The 18556-nt window shown below is 38.7% G+C and overlaps 1 protein-coding gene across 1 annotated transcript in view; it reads right to left on the bottom strand.

Annotated features, from left to right (window-relative positions):
* Positions 1 to 18556, bottom strand: part of GUCY1A2 (guanylate cyclase 1 soluble subunit alpha 2) — a 468086-nt gene that overhangs the window by 161393 nt on the left and 288137 nt on the right. The window lies entirely within an intron of this gene.

Raw genomic sequence — 18556 nt, 5'->3', positions numbered from 1 at the left:
ACAGTTAGAATTGGACGTGGAACAATGGACTGGTTCCAAATTGGGAAAGAAGTAAGTCAAGGCTGTATATTGTCACTCTGCTTATTTAGCTTACATGCAGAGCACATCATGTGAAATGCTGGGTTGGATGAAGCACAAGCTGCAAGAAAAGCTATGACAAACCCAGACAGCATATTGAAAAGCAGAGACATTACTTTGCATACAAAGGTCTGTATGGCCAAAGTTATGGCTTTTTCAGTGTCATGTATGGATGCGAGAGCTGGACAATAACAAAGGCTGAGTGCTGAAGAATTGATGCTTTTGAACTGTGGTGCTGGAGAAGACTCTTGAGAGTCCCTTGGACTGCAAGGAGATCAAACCAGTCAATCCTGGAGGAAATCAATTGTGAATACTCAATGGAAGCACTGATGCTAAAGCTGCAAGTCCAAAACTTTGGCCACTTGATGTGAAGAGCTGACTTACTGGAAAAGACCCTGATGCTAGGAGACTGAAGGCAGGAGGAGAAGGGGATGAAAGAGGATGAGAAGGTTGAATGGCATCACTGACTCAATGGACATGAATTTTAGAAAGCTCCAGGAGATGGTGAAGGACAGGAAAGCCTGGCACACTTCAGTTCATGGGTTCACAAAGAGTCGGACACAACTGACCGACTGAACAACAACTTCTGCATTCTCATGGGTAACAGGTAAATTTTATGATTCTCAATGCTGAAGACTTCTGATGTATGATGTGAGTTAAAAATATACAAAATCTACCCAGACTTTTAAAAAAGTGCCAATAAGCCTTCAGAATGGAGGAAAGCAGTCCTATTCTGAACTCCAGCCATTCCCATATAACCCTCCTCTGACTTTCACTGTAATCATGGGGGTAAAATCTTCTCCAGATATTTCTTTATTTTTCAGAACTTTAGATTAAAACCCCCCAGCTGACCTCTCTCCAACCCTACACACACACACACCAAATGCTTCGAGTCATGTGGCACAGTAGGTATTCAATGACCCAAAGTTTGTTATTAAATACATCCAAGTATATTCACTGTGCATAATGGTTTAACAGTTCAAATGGAGACAAGTTTAACTAAGGAATTACTGATAAAAATACTTCAAAAAACTCCTCCTTCGTTAAAAAAATCTAATTACACTAATTTTGATTGGTATTTCTGACCCAAATACTACTTCTTTCAAGAATGCCTCTATAGTGCTCAAGTGATACAGCACATTGAAAAAGAGGTCATGGATATAAATAGAACAGTGATTTAGCCTGGGAACTACTCCCAAATGAGGGGAAATGGGTTCTAAATGCCTACTTAACAAAGAAAGCTCTTCTGATAAAACTCCTAGTAGATCTATTAATGCAAATTCCAATTACTGCCTAAGAATGTCAATCATGTGGAAAACAATATTGCCAAGACTTAGACTGTTTATCACAAGGGTTGAGATATGTTAGGATATTATATATAGATATAGATGGGCTTCCCTGATGGCTCAGTGATAAAGAATCTACCTACAATGCAGGAGACATGGATTCGGTCCCTGGGTTGGGAAGATCCCTTGGAGAAGGAAATGGCAACCCACTCCAGTATTCTTGCCTGGGAAATTCCATGGACAGAGGAAAAGCCTGGCAGCCTATAGATTATGAGGTTGCAAAAGTGTCAGCCATGACTTAGCAACTAAATAACTATGATACATATAGATGATAGGCAGATTAATAGATAAATTTTTTTCTGGTCAAAATTTTGCTGTAAATCCTCAAGTTAGATGTAGCAATTGAAAATTTCTTTCTGCTACATAGCAGACTCTCCTGTAAGACCTTCAATAATATGGCTCTAATATCCTACCCTTATCCATCACTGTCATCCTAATTTATTCCATGCTTCAATTTATATGAATAACTCAATGTTATTTGCAAACTTTCTGTACTTCCACCACCTATATTTATATCCAGTTATTTCTCTCCCTGGAATCCACACATTCACTGTTTATAAAATAATTATTGAGCTTATGAATTTTTAGAAAAAGTTTTCCAGAGATTCTTGACTTATCATAACTTTAATGTGTCCCCAGAGAATAGTGAATGTCTGCTGCATTTTCAGTAAATACATAATTAGTGCTAAATCATGTTAGTTGATGTCACGAAAGTGAATAACTTCAAGACTTACTACAAAGCTACAGTAATTTGGACAATATGGTATCAGTAAAAGAATACATAAATAGATCAGTGAAACAGAATAGAGTCCAGAAGCAGACCCCATAAATATAGTCCACTGAACTTTGACAAAGGGACAAAGGAAACACAATGGAGCAAAGATAGTGTCTTTAACAAATCGTGCTGTAACAACTGGACATCTACATACAAAAATATGAATCTAGACACCTATCAAATAAATTAAAAATAGAGGGTAGATCTATATGCAAAATAAAAACCTATGCAACTCCTAGAAGATAACATAAGAGAAAAACGAGATGACCTTGGCTATGGTGATGCTTTTTTTGATAACACCACAAAAGATACAAACTATGAAAGAAAGAAGTGATAAACTGGACTATATTAAAACTAAAAATTTCTGTCCTGAGAAAGATAATGTCTAAAGAATTAGAGGACACATCACACGGAGAAAATACTTGGGAAACATATCCGATAAAGGATTATTATCTAAAATATTTAAATAGCTCAACATAAAGAAAAAAATCCAATGTAAAAATTAGTCTAAGACTGTAATACACACTTCACAGAGAAGATATATAGATTTCAAATAAACATATTAAAAGATGGTCCATATTACATATCATCAAAGTGAAAGTGAAGTCACTGAGTCGTTCCAACTCTGCAACTCTATCAACTGTAGCCTGCCAGGCTTCACTGTCCATGGGATTTTCCAGGCAAGAATACAGGAGTGGGTTGCCATTTTCTTCTCCAGGAGATCTTCCTGACCCAGCGATATATCATCAGGGAAATGCAAATTTGAACACAGTGAGGTACCATTATAAACTTATTTGAATGATAAATATCCTGAACACCGACTGTGTTACTGGTGAGGATATGGAGCAACAGGAACTCAGACATTGCTGGTGGAATTAAAAATGGTACAGCCTGTTTCCACTGGGAGAAATATCAATAACCTCAGCTACACAGATGACACTACCCTTATTGCAGAAAGTGAAGAGGAACTAAATAGCCTTTTGATGAACGTGAATGAGGAGAATGGGAAAGCTGGCTTAAAACACAACATTCAAAAAATGAAGATCATGGCATCCAGTCCCATCACTTCATGGCAAACAGATGGGGAAACGATGGAAACAGTGACAGACTTTATTTTCTTGGGCTCCAAAATCTCTGTGGAGGGTGACTACAACCATGAAATTAAAAGACGTTTGCTCCTTGGAAGAAAAGTTATGACAAATCTAGACAGTATAGACTGGAATGGGTGAATTTAACTAAGATGACCATTACATCTACTACTGTGGGCAGGAATCCCTCAGAAGAAATGGAGTAGCCATCATGGTCAACAAAAGAGTTCGAAATGCAGTACTTGAATGCAATCTCAAAAACGACAGAATGATCTCTGTTCGTCTCTAAGGCAAACCATTTAATATCACAGTTATCCAAGTCTATGCCCCAACCAGTAACGTTGAAGAAACTGAATTTGAACGATTTTATGAAGACCTACAAGATCTTTTAGAACTAACACCCAAAAAAGATGTCCTTTTCATTATAGGGCACTGGAATGCAAAAGGAGGAAGTCAAGAAACACCTGGAGTAACAGGCAAATTTGGCCTTGGAATGCGGAATGAAGCAGGGTAAAGACTAATAGAGTTTTGCCAAGAAAATGCACTGGTCATAGCAAACACCCTCTTCCAACTACACAAGAGAAGACTCTACACATGGACATCACCAGATGGTCAACACCAAAATCAGACTGATTATATTCTCTGCAGCCAAAGATGGAGAAGCTCTATACAGTCAGCAAAAACAAGACCGGGAGCTGACTGTGGCTCAGATTGTGAACTCCTTATTGCCAAATTCAGACTTAAATTGAAGAAAGTAGGGAAAACTGCTAGACCATTCAGGTATGACCTAAATCGAATCCCTTATGATTATACAGTGGAAGGGAGAAATAGATTTAAGGGTCTAGATCTGATAGAGTGCCTGATGAACTATGGAATGAGGTTCATGACATTGTACAGGAGACAGGGATCAAGACCATCCCCATGGAAAAGAAGTGCAAAAAAGCAAAATGGCTGTCTGGGGAGGCCTTACAAATAGCTGTGAAAAGAAGAGAGGCAAAAAGCAAAGGAGAAAAGGAAAGATATAACTATCTGAATGCAGAGTTCCAAAAACTAGCAAGAAGAGATAAGAAAGCCTTCTTCAGTGATCAATGCAAAGAAATAGAGGAAAACAACAGAATGGGAAAGACTAGATCTCTTCAAGAAAATTAGAGATACCAAGGGAACATTTCATGCAAAGATGGGCTTGATAAAGGACAGAAATGGTCTGGACCTAACAGAAGCAGAAGATATTAAGAAGAGGTGGCAACAATACAGGGAAGAACTGTACAAAAAAGATCTTCACGACCCAGATAATCATGATGATGTGATCACTCATCTAGAGCCAGCCATCTTGGAATGTGAAGTCAAGTGGGCCTTAGAAAGCATCACTACGAACAAAGCTAGTGGAGGTGATGGAATTCAAGTTGAGCTGTTTCAAATCCTGAAAGATGATGCTGTGAAAGTGCTGCACTCAATATCCCAGCAAGTTTGGAAAACTCAGCAGTGGCCACAGGACTGGAAAGGGTCAGTTTTCATTCCAATCCCAAAGAAAGACAATGCCAAAGAATGCTCAAACTACCATACAATTGCACTCATCTCACATACTAGTAAAGTAATGCTCAAAATTCTCCAAGCCAGGCTTCAGCAATACGTGAACCGTGAACTCCCTGATGTTCAAGCTGGTTTTAGAAAAGGCAGAGGAACCAGAGATCAAATGGCCAACATCTGCTGGATCATCAAAAAGCAAGAGAGTTCCAGAAAAACATCTATTTCTGCTTTATTGACTATGCCAAAGCCTTTGACTGTGTGGATCACAATAAACTGTGGAAAATTCTGAAAGAAATGGGAATACCAGAGCACATAACCTGCCTCTTGAGAAATCTGTATGCAGGTCAGGAAGCAACAGGTAGAACTGGACATGGAACAACAGACTGGTTCCAAATAGGAAAAGGAGTGCGTCAAGGCTGTATATTGTCATCCTGCTGATTTAACTTATATGCAGAGTACATCATGGGAAACGCTGGACTGGAAGAAACACAAGCTGGAATCAAGATTGCTGGGAGAAATATCAATAACCTCAGATATGCAGATGACATCACCCTTATGGGAGAAAGTGAAGAGGAGCTAAAAAGCCTCTTGATGAAAGTGAAAGAGGAGAGTGAAAAAGTTGGCTTGAAGCTCAACATTCAGAAAACAAAGATCATGGCATCTGGTCCCATCACTTCATGGCAAATAGATGGGGAAACAGTAGAAAGTGTCAGACTTTATTTTTTTGGGCTCCCAAATCACTGCAGATGGTGACCGCAGCAATGAAATTAAAAGACACTTACTCCTTGGAAGAAAAGTTATGACCAACCTAGATAGTATATTCAAAAGCAGAGACATTACTTTGCCAATGAAGGTCCATCTAGTCAGGGCAATGGTTTTTCCTGTTCTCATGTATGGATGTGAGAGTTGGATTGTGAAGAAGGCTGAGTGCAGAAGAATTTATGCGTTTGAGCTGTGATGTTGGAGAAGACTCTTGAGAGTCCCTTGGACTGCAAGGAGATCCAACCAGTCCATTCTGAAGGACATCAACCCTAGGATTTCTTTGGAAGGAATGATGCTAAAGCTGAAGCTCCAGTACTTTGGCCACCTCATGCGGAGAGTTGACTCATTGGAAAAGACTCTGATGCTGGGAGGGATTGGGGGCAGGAGGAGAAGGGGACGACCGAGGATGAGATGGCTGGATGGCATCACGGACTCAATGGACGTGAGTCTGAGTGAACTCCCGGAGATGGTGATGGACAGGGAGGCCTGGCGTGCTGCTATTCATGGGGTCACAAAGAGTCGGACACGACTGAGCGACTGAACTTTACTGATATTAAAAAGCAGAGACACTACCTTGCCAACAAAAGTCTGTCTAGTCAAAGCTATCGTTTTGCCAGTAGTCATGCATGGATGTGAGATTTGGACCAGAAAGAGGGCCTGAGCACTGAAGAATTGATGCCTTTGAACTGTGGTGTTGGAGAAGGCTCTTGGACTGCAAGATCAAACTAGTCAATGCTGGAGGAAATCAATCCTGAATATTCATTGGTAGGACTGATGCTAAAGCTGAAGCTCCAATACTTTGGCCACCTGACGCAAAGAGTCGACTCACTGGAAAAGTCCTTGATGCTGGGAAAGATTGAAGGCAGAAGGAGAAGGGAACGACAGACGACAAGATGGTTGGATGGCATCACTGACTCAAAGGACATGAGTTTGAGATAATCCGGGAGATGGGGAAGGACATGGAAGTCTGGCATGCTGCAGTCCATGTGGCTGCAGAGTCTGACCTGACTGAGTGACGGAACAACAGCCTCTTTGGAAGACAGTTTGGTTCTTTCTTACACTACTATACAAATTCTTATGACACAATCTTTTCAGCAATCAGTATTTACCCAAAGAAGTTGAAAATATATATCTATGTAAAAATTTACATAAGGAAGCAAGTGAGATATCATTCAGTAGATGAGTAAATAAACAAACTGGTACACTCAGACCATGGAATATTATTAAATAAATGTTATTGAATCATGACAAGACAGAGAAATCTTAGATGCATGTAACTAAGTGAAACAAGTCAATCTGAAAGGTCTACACATTATATGATTTCAAATATACAACATTCTGTGAAAGACAGAATTATGGAAACATTAAAATTTTGTTGCTGGAGGCTGAGAGAGATGAGTAGATGAAGCACAGAGGATTTTTAGGGCAGTGGATATATTCTGTATATTCTGTGGATATATTTGCCCAAATCCATATAATGTACAATGTCAAAACTACCAACTTGGTGATTATGACTTGTCAATGGGTTCATCCTTCATCACTCATCATTCTAGTGAGTGATGTTTATAGTGTAGAAGGCTATACATGTGTAAGGTTACTGGTATAATGGGAAATCTCTGTACCCTCCACTCAGTTTTATTGTAAAGCTAAAACTACCCTAAAAAAATAAAATCTTTTTTTAGGTGAATAGTGTAGACAAACTAGCAAATTAAATGGAAATACTTCACTAAGAATTTAATTTTTAAAAGATAATTAAACTTCTGTAAATCCTATCATCCTCAGATTATCTATGTAAATGCTAGCTTTTATCCCCTCAAATTAAATATGGTTTAAAAAAATACATTTTTCCTTTAAAAAATTAAAAATACATTTTTCCCAACCTTTCATGAGTCAAACTTCTAAATCCATCTTTATGCCATATCTTTTCTGAAAGTAATTGCAATCCTTCAGTGCAAATAGGATGCCATCATTGCTTCTTTTAGAACCAAAATAAAACTTGGTTTCTTCATCTTTTATTCTGCAGTCATTTGTGTTCATACTTTCTCTAATAGCATCTTATCTAGACTGTTAAGTCTAATTTTGAAGGTAGAAACAATGCTTTAGTTATCTTTTCACTTTTAAAATATTTTTCTATTTCATTTTTTACTATCAAGACTCCGGTTTTCTTTTTTAGACCATTATTTTCATTGAAATAATTGCTTTACAATATTGTATTAGTTTCTGCTGTACAACAAGTGAATCAGCTATATGTATACATATATCCCATTCTTCTTGAATCTCTGTCTGGCCCCATTCCCCACGCCACCATTCTAGGTCTTCACAGAGCAACAAGCTGAGCTCCCTATTTTATACAGCAGCTTCCCAGTCAGTTCAGGGGCTTAGTCGTGTCTGACTCCTTGCAACCCAATGGACTGCAGCATGCCAGGCCTCCCTGTCCATCATCAATGTTCTGAGTTTACTCAAACTCATGTCCATTGAGTCGGTGATGCCATCCAACCATCTCATCCTCTGTCGTCTCCTTCTCTTCCTGCCCTCAATCTTTCCCAGCATCAGGGTCTTTTCAAATGAGTCTGTTCTTTGCATCAGGTGGCCAAGTATTGGAGCTTCAAAATCAGTCCTCCCAATGAATATTCAGGACTGATTTCCTTTAGGATGGACTGGTTAGATCTCCTTGCAGTCCAAAGGACTCTTAAGAGTCTTCTCCATCACCACAGTTCAAAAGCATCAATTCCTTGGTGCTCAGCTTTCTTTACAACTCTCACATCCATGCATGACTTCTGGAAAAACCATAGCCTTGACTAGATGGGCCTTTCTTGGCAATGTAATGTCTCTGCTTTTTAATATGCTGTCTAGGTTGGTCATAACTTTTCTTCCAAGAAGTAAGTGTCTTTTAATTTCATGGCTTCAGTCACCATCTGCAGTGATTTTGGAGCTCCAAAGAATAATGTCTGCCACTTTCCATTGTTTCCCCATCTATTTGCCATGAAGTGATGGGACTGGATGCCATGATATTAGTTTTCTGAATGTTGAGCTTTAAGTCAACTTTTTCACCTTCTTCTTTCACTTTCATCTAGAGGCTCTTTAGTTCTTCACTTTCTACCATAAATCTGGTGTCATCTGTATATCTAAGGTTATTGATATTTTCCCCAGCACCTTGGTTTCAGGTTGTGCTTCATCCAGCCTAGTGTATATCATGATGTATTCTGCATATAAGTTAAATAAGGAGGGTGACAATATACAGCCTTGATGTATTCTTTTTCCTATTTGGAACCAGTCTGTTCGATGTCCAGTTCTAACTGTTGCTTCCTGACCTGCATACAGGTTTCCTAGGAGGCAGGTCAGGTGGTCTGGTATTCCCATGTCTTTCAGAATTTTCTAAAATTTGTGGTGATCCACACAGTCAAAGGCTTTGGCATAGTCAATAAAGCAGAAATAGATATTTTTCTGGAATTCTCTTGCTTTTTCAATGATCCAATGGATGTTGGCACTTTGATCTCTGGTTCCTCTGCCTTTTCTAAATCCAGCTTGAACATCTGAAAGTTCATCGTCCACATACTATTGAAGCCTGGCTTGGAGAATTTTGATCATTATTTTACTAGAGTGTGAGATGAGTGCAATTGTATGGTAGTTTGAGCATTCTTTGGCATTGCCTTTCCCTTTTTTTTTTTTAAATATAAATGTATTTATTTTCATTGGAAGTTACTTTACAATATTGTATTGGTTTTGCCATGCATCAACATGAATCTGCCACAGGTATAAACATATTCCCCATCCTGAACACCCCTCCCATCTTCCTCCCTGTACAATCCCTCAGGGTCGTCCCAGTGCACCAGCCCCAAGAATCCTGTATCATGCATCAAACCTGGACTGGCGATTCATTTCATATATGATGTTATACATGTTTCATGCCATTCTCCCAAATCATCCCACCCTCTCCCTCTCCCTCAGAGTCCAAAAGACTGTTCTATACACCTGTGTCTCTTTTGCTGTCTCGCATACAGGGTTATCATTACCATCTTTCTAAATTCCATATATATGCGTTAGTATACTGTATTGGTGTGTTTCTTTCTGGCTTACTTCACTCTGTATAATCGGCTCCAGTTTCATCCACTTCATTAGAACTGATTCAAATGTATTCTTTTTAATGGCTGAGTAATACTCCATTGTGTATATGTATCACTGCTTTCTTATCCATTTGTCTGCTGATGGGCATCTAGATTGCTTCCATGTCCTGGCTATTATAAACAGTGCTATGATGAACATTGGGATACACGTGTCTCTTTCAATTCTGGTTTCCTAAGGAATCTCCACACTGTTCTCCATAGTGGCTGTACTAGTTTGCATTCCCACCAACAGTGTAGGAGGGTTCCCTTTTCTCCACACCCTCTCCAGAATTTATTGCTTGTAGACTTTTGGATCACAGCCATTCTGATTGGGGTTAAATGGCACCTCACTGTGGTTTTCATTTGCATTTCTCTGATAATGAGTGATGTTGAGCATCTTTTCATGTGTTTGTTAGCTATCTGTATGTCTTCTTTGGAGAAATGTCTATTTATTTTTTTGGCCCATTTTTTGATTGGATCATTTATTTTTTCTGGAATTGAGCTGCAGGAATTGCTTGTATATTTTTGAGATTAGTTGCTTGTCAGTTGCTTCATTTGCTATTATTTTCTCCCATTCTGAAGGCTGTCTATTCACCTTGCTTTTATTTTCCTTTGTTGTGCAGAAGCTTTTAAGTTTAATTACATCCATTTGCTTATATTTGCTTTTGTTTCCAGTATTATGGGAGGTGGGTCATAGAGGATCCTGCTGTGATTTATGTCGGAGAGTGTTTTGTCTATGTTATCCTCTAGGAGTTTTATAGTTTCTGGTCTTACATTTAGATCTTTAATCCATTTTGAGTTTATTTTTGTGTATGGTGTTAGAAAGTATTCTAGCTTCATTCTTTTACAAGTGGTTGGCCAGTTTTCCTAGCACCACTTGTTAAAGAGATTGTCTTTAATCAACTGTATATTCTTGCCTCCTTCATCAAAGGTAAGGAGTCCATAGGTGCATGGATTTATCTCTGGGCTTTCTATTTTAGGCAAATTCTTCCAGAAAATTGAAGAGGAAGGTAAACTTCCAAACTCATTCTATGAGGCCACCATCACCCTAATACCAAAACCTGACAAAGATGCCACAAAAAAAGAAAACTAAAGGCCAATATCACTGATGAACATAGATGCAAAAATCCTTAACAAAATTCTAGCAATCAGAATCCAACAACACATTAAAAAGATCATACATCATGACCAAGTGGGCTTTATCCCAGGGATGCAAGGATTCTTCAATATCTGCAAATCAATCAATGTAATTCACCACATTAACAAATTGAAAAATAAATGCCATATGATTATCTCAATAGATGCAGAGAAAGCCTTTGACAGAATTCAACATCCATTTATGATAAAAAAACTCTCCAGAAAGCAAGAATAGAAGGAACATACCTCAAAATAATAAAGCTATATATGACAAACCCACAGCAAACATTATCCTCAATGGTGAAAAATTGAAAGCATTTCCCCTAAAGTCAGGAATAAGACAAGGGTGCCCACTCCCACCACTGCTATTCAACATAGTTTTGGAAGTTTTGGCCACAGCAATCAGAGCAGAAAAAGAAATAAAAGGAATCCAGATTGAAAAAGAAGAAGTAAAACTCTCACTGTTTGCAGATGACATGACTCTCTACATAGAAAACCCTAAAGACTCCACCAGAAAATTACTAGAGCTCATCAATGAATATAGTAAAGTTGCAGGATATAAAATCAACACACAGAAATCCCTTGCATTCCTATACACTAATGAGAAAGTAGAAAAAGAAATTAAGGAAACAATTCCATTCACCATTGCAACGAAAAGAATACAATACTTAGGAATATATCTACCTAAAGAAACTAAAGACCTATATATAGAAAACTATAAAACACTGATGAAAGAAATCAAAGAGGACACTAATAGATGGAGAAATATACCATGTTCATGGATTGGAAGAATCAATATAGTGAAAATGAGTATACTACCCAAAGCAATCTACAGGTTCAATGCAATCCCTATCAAGCTACCAGCGGTATTTTTCACAAAACTAGAACAAATAATTTCAAGATTTGTATGGAAATACAAAAAACCTCGACTAGCGAAAGCAATCTTGAGAAAGAAGAATGGAACTGGAGGAATCAACTTGCCTGACTTCAGGCTCTACTACAAAGCCACAGTCATCAAGACAGTATGGTACTGGCACAAAGACAGACATATAGATCAATGGAACAAAATAGAAAGCCCGGAGATAAATCCACACACATATGGACACCTTATCTTTGACAAAGGAGGCAAGATTATACAATGGAGTAAAGACAATCTTTTTAACAAGTGGTGCTGGGAAAACTGGTTAACCACTTGTAAAAGAATGAAACTAGATCACTTTCTAACATTGCACACAAAAATAAACTCAAAATGGATTAAAGATCTAAATGTAAGACCGGAAACTATAAAACTCCTAGAGGAGAACATAGGCAAAACACTCTCAGACATAAATCACAGCAGGATCCTCTATGATCCACCTCCCAGAATTCTGGAAATAAAAGCAAAAATAAACAAATGGGATCTGATTAAAATTAAAAGCTTCTGCACAACAAAGGAAACTATAAGCAACGTGAAAAGACAGCCTTCTGAATGGGAGAAAATAATAGCAAATGAAGCAACTGACAAACAACTAATCTCAAAAATATACAAGCAACTTATGCAGCTCAATTCCAGAAAAATAAACGACCCAATCAAAAAATGGGCCAAAGAACTAAATAGACATTTCTCCAAAGAAGACATACGGATGGCTAACAAACACATGAAAAGATGCTCAACATCACTCATTATTAGAGAAATGCAAATCAAAACCACAATGAGGTACCACTTCAAACCAGTCAGAATGTCTGCGACCCAAAAATCTGCAAACAGTAAATGCTGGAGAGGGTGTGGAGAAAAGGGAACCCTCCTACACTGTTGGTGGGAATGCAAACTAGTACAACCACTATGGAAAACAGTGTGGAGATTCCTTAAAAAAATGCAAATAGAACTGCCATATGACCCTGCAATCCCACTGCTGGGCATACACACCGAGGAAACCAGAATTGAAAGAGACACATGTACCCCAATGTTCATTGCAGCACTGTTTATAATAGCCAGGACATGGAAACAACCTAGATGTCCATCGGAAGATGAATGGATAAGAAAGCTGTGGTACATATACACAATGGAGTATTACTCAGCCGTTAAAAAGAATTCATTTGAATCAGTTCTGATGAGATGGATGAAACTGGAGCCGATTATACAGAGTGAAGTAAGCCAGAAAGAAAAACACCAATACAGTATACTAACACATATATATGGAATTTAGGAAGATGGCAATGACGACCCTGTATGCAAGACAGGGAAAGAGACACAGATGTGTATAATAGACTTTTGGACTCAGAGGGAGAGGGAGAGGGTGGGATGATTTGGGAGAATCACATTCTAACATGTATACTATCATGTGAATTGAATCGCCAGTCTATGTCTGACGCAGGATGCAGCATGCTTGGGGCTGGTGCATGGGGATGACCCAGAAAGATGTTATGGGGAGGGAGGTGGGAGGGGGGTTCATGTTTGAGAATGCATGTAAGAATTAAAGATTTTAAAATTTAAAAAAGAAAAAAAAAAGATTAAAAAAAAAAATAAAAAAAAATAAAAGCAAAAAAAAAAAAAAAAGATATATTTTAAGTCCAATAGGGCCTAGCACCTTGCTAACATAATAGACATGTAGAGAATTATGATTGAGTCAAATTGCATTATAAATGCTTATAGGAAGAGCTAGGTCAATATAGACAATGTGTGAATTAACTTTCCAAATCATAGTCATTGTTACATGGCTCTAAAACATTCAGTCAATACAGTTCAAGCCTACATAATTCCAAAACAAGAACATATTCAGGTGACCAGGTGATTTGCATGAATGATGAAAGAGAAATATTTCCAATATTATGTAGACAAAACTGACCACTTACTTCAAGATTCTAGCACTGACGCTTGTACATGTCTAACCAGTCCAGGTAATGGTATCACCATCCTTCAACTGAATTATGGCATTAATATGTTTGACTATTTCCCACCCACCCCTCCCATACTACTGTTGAAATTATTTCTTTTAAAGCACATCTACTTGGGTCACTCTTGTATTCAAAATTCTTCAATGTCTTCACCTTGCTTTTATGACTAAGAACATAAACATGGAAAAAGTTAAATTTCAGTAAATACCTGTGCATTCTACCTCGTACTTACTTCTTATACAGTTAGCTTGTCTTACTGTTCTCTCCCCTTCATGGACCACTGCCTTATCACAGCGAAGGGACTTTCTTAACTCAATGGAGCTATGAGCAATGCCATGCAAGGCCACCCAAGGCAGGCAGGTCATAGTGGAGAGTTCTGACAAAATGTGGTTCACTGGAGGAGGAAATGGCAAGCCACTCCAGTATTCTTGCCACCAGAAACCCAAGAACGGTATAAAAAAGTAAAAAGGATACAGAAGATACAAAGATACAAAAGACACAAAAAAGATACAAAATGACATCAGCAGATGAGCCCCCAGGTTGGAAAGTGTCCAATATGCTACTGGGGAAGAGCAGATGCTATTACTAATAACCGCAAAAAGAATGAAGTGGTGGACCAAAGTGGAAATGATGCTCAGTTGTGGTTGTATCTGGCAGTGAAAGTAAAATCTGATGCTGTAAAGAACAATATTGCATAGGAACCTGGAATGTTAGGTCCATGAATATGGTCAAGCAGGAAATGGCAAGAGTGAACATTGGCATCCTAGGAATCAGTGACTAAATGGATGGGAAGGGGCAAATTTAATTTAGATGACCATTATATCTACTACTATGGGCAAGAATCCCTTAGAAGAAGTGGAGGAGCCTTCATAGAGTCTGAATCCAGTACTTTGGTGCAGTCTTAAAAACGGCAGAATGATCTTGGTTCATTTCCAAAGGAAACCACTCAACATCACAGTAATCCAGTCTATGCAGCAACCACTGATGCTGAGGAAGCTAAATTTAACCTGTTCTATGAGACCTACAAGACCTTCTAGTGGTGGTGGTGGTTTAGTCACCAAGTCATGTCTGACTCTTGTGACTCCATGGACTATAGCCCACCAGGCTGTTCTGTCCATTGGATTTTCCAGGCTGGAGTGGGTTGCCATTTTCTTCTTTTCTTCTCCAGGGGATCTTCCTGACTCAGGGAGCCAACCCATGTCTCATGTACTGCAGACAGATACTTTAATGACTGAGCCACCAGGACTTTCTAGAACTAACACCAAAGAGAGAGAGAGCGCGCGCGCGTGAGAGAGAGCGAGAGAGCGAGAGAGCGAGAGAGAGAGAGAGAGAGAGAGAGAGAGAGAGAGAGAGAGATGTCCTTTTTATCATAGAGGATTGGAATGCAAAAGTAGGGGGCAAGTTTGGACTTGGAATACTAATGAAGCAGGCAAAGGCTAACAGAATTTTGCCAAGAAAACACACTGGTCATAGCAAACACCCTCTTCCAACAACACAAGAGATGATTCTACACATGTACATCACCAGATGGTCACTACCAAAATCAGACTGATTATATTCTTTGCAGCCAAAGTTGAAGATATTCTTTATAGTCAGCAAAAACAAGACCTGGAGCTGACTGTGGCTCAGATCATCATCCCCTTTTGGCAAAATTCAGGCTTAAACTAAAGAAAGTGGGGAAAACCACTAGGCCATTCAAGTATGACCTAAATTAAATCCCTTATGATTATACAGTATGAGTGACAAATAGATTCAAGGGATTAGATCTTAAAGTATCTGAAGAACAATGGACGGAGATTTGTAACATCGTACAGGAAATGGTGACCAAAACCATCCCCAAGAAAAAGAAATGCAACAAGGAAAAAGGGTTGTCTGAGGAGATCTTACAAATAGTGGCAAGAAAAGAAGAGAAATTAAAAGAGAAGAGAAGGAGAAAAGGAAATAAATACCCATCTATATTCAGAGTTCCAAACAGTAGCAAGGAGAGGTAAGAAAACCTTCTTAAGTGAACAATGCAAAGAAATAGAAGAAAACAATAGAATGGGAAATACTAGAGATATCTTCAGAGAAGTAGAGACCAAAGGAACAGTTCATGAAAAGATGGGCTCAATAAAGGACAGAAACAGTACGGGCCTAACAGAAGCAGAAGAGATTATAAAGAGGAGGCAAGAACACACAGAAGAACTATACAAAATGGTAGCCACAATGGTGTGATCACTCACCTAGAGCCAGACATCCTGGAGTGTGAAATCAAGTGGACCTTAGGAAGCATTAACACCAGTAAAGGCAGGGGAAGTGATGGAATTCCAGCAGAGCTATTTAAAAAACTGAAAGATGACAGTGTTAAGGTGCTGCAATCAATATGTCAGCACATTTGGAAAACTCAGCAATGGCCACAGGACTGGAAAATGTCATTTGTTATTCCAATCCCCCGAAAGGGCAATACCAAAGAATGTTCAAGCTACTGCACAACTGCACTCATTTCACATGCTAGCAAGGTCATGCTCAAAATCCTTCAAGGTGGGCATCAATAGAATGTGAATTGAATTTCCAAATGTACAAGCTGGATTTAGGAAAGGCACAGCAACCAGAGCTTAAATTGCCAAGATTCACTGGATCATAGAAAAAGCAAGGGCATTTCAGAAAATCATCTCCTTCTGCTTCACTGAGTAAACTAAAGTGTTTGACTGTGTGGCTCAAAACAAACTGTGGAAAACTCTTAAAGAGATGGGAATACCAAACCACTTTATCTGCCTCCTGAGATGTGCATGCAGGTCAAGAAGCAACAGTTAGAATTGGACATGGAACAACGAACTGATTCAAAATTGGGAAAGGAGTATGTCAAGGCTGTATACTGTCACCCTGCTTATTTAACTTATATACAGAGAACATTATGCAAACTGCCAGGCTGGATGAATCTCAAGCTGGAGTCTAGATGCCTGAAGAAATATCAATAACTTCACATATCCAGACGATATTATCCTAGTGGAGGAAAGTGAGGAGGAACTAAAGAGCGTCTTGCTGAAGGTGAAAAAAGAGTGAAAGGGCTGGCTTAAATCTCAGCATTAAAAAAACTAAGATCATGGCATCCAGTCTCATCACTTCATTGCAAACAGAAGGGGAGAAAGTGGAAGCAATGACAGATTTTATTTTCTTGGTCTCCAAAATAACTGTGAACAGTGACTGCAGCCATGAAAAGATGTTTTCTCCTTGGAAAGAAAACTATGACAAACCTAGACAGCATATTAAAAATCAGATATATCACTTGTTGACAAAGGTCAAAACTATGGTTTTCTCGTAGTCATGTACAAATATGAGAGTTGGACCACAGAGAAGGCTGAGCACCAAAGAATATATGCTTTCGAATGGTGGTGCTGGAGAAGGCTCTGGCAAGTCCCTTGAAAGCTAGGATTTCAAGCAAGCCAATCCTAAAGGAAATAAACCCTGAATATTCATTATAAGGACTGATACTAAAGCTCCGATACTTTGTCCACCTGTTGTGAAGCTTTGACTCACTGGGAAAGACCCTGATGCTAGAAAAGACTGGAGGCAAAAGGAGAAGGTTGCAGCAGATGATGAGATATTTAGATAGCATCACCAACTCAATGGATATGAATCTGAGAAAATTCCAAGACAGAAGAGCCTGGTGTGCTGCAGTCCATGGGGTCACAAAGATTCAGACACGATTCAGTGACTGAACACCAACAACAAGATGTAATAATCTGACAAAATATAGTGACATAAATGGTATTTCTAACTACATGCCATTGGTTGGATAAGTGAAGCAATACTGAGTGACATATGCACTACTTTGATGGTGAAATGAAAATAAAATAGTCCATGAATGGTGGGTTACCAGGAACACTATTTAGCAACAAAATAATGCAGAATGGAATGCCCTTCTTCAAGCAATGTTTCTCTATCTCTGGGATACTGTGGTTTTAAGATCAGTCCTGGAAAATGACATTTGTAACCAGGTTTGGGGCTTACTCTTCTGCACAACAGGAAGAGACTCCTTGGCTATGATTTTAATGGTTTGGGGGTTTTCTGAATAATAATCTAAAAGAGACTTCAGCTTCATATCAACAGAAGCATTGCCATCAAACAACAGTCAGCATATCATTTGCTGCTTTATGGACGGACATCAACTTTTCCTCCATGCTGGCGTAACTTTGGTCTGGCATTTTCTTCCAGTACAATTTTGTCTCATCCTCATTAAAAACATGCTTGGGTAAATACACACCTTAATCAATAATTTCTCAAAGCATTTCAGGAATTCCTGAGCAGCCATCATATCTGCATTTTCTTCTTTGCTACTTACTTTTAATTTGTGAAGTTTGGCTCAAGCCTTAAGCCAATAAAACCAGTCATGGCTGACATTAAAAAATGTTCCCTCTGATTATTTGCCATGTTTATTCTTCAAGTCTTCATAAAGACTATTAGCTTTCTCTTGAAGCAGCATTAAGCTGAGTGGGACTGATTGCTGATGCTGATTCTGCATCTGAGAATTTTCTCCATCTGCTCCATCATTTTTCCACATTTCATTGATATTATTTTCAATATCACTGGCACAGCAGACTTCACATGTTCCATGATCTTGTTCTTTAGAATCATGTCAATGGTTCAACAATTCATGTTATAAGAATGAGTGATGTCTACCATCTTTTCGCCTCACTTCACTCTCTCAATTATTTCACTTTTGTTTCCATTGTTATTGCTTGGTTCTTCTTAGCAGTACCAGCTATATCACCATTGCTATTACATTTGCTTTTACATTTCCAGATATCTTGGGCTTGAAGTAAAGATACTATCCTACTGTACTTTATATACAACTGTCCAGTATAGTACACAAAAGCACAACCGCTT

Source organism: Ovis canadensis, chromosome 15 (assembly GCF_042477335.2).
Source record: "Ovis canadensis isolate MfBH-ARS-UI-01 breed Bighorn chromosome 15, ARS-UI_OviCan_v2, whole genome shotgun sequence".
Classification (NCBI taxonomy): domain Eukaryota; kingdom Metazoa; phylum Chordata; class Mammalia; order Artiodactyla; family Bovidae; genus Ovis; species Ovis canadensis.
Note: the sequence above shows the minus strand (reverse complement) of the source record. Positions and strands in the feature narration are given on the sequence as shown.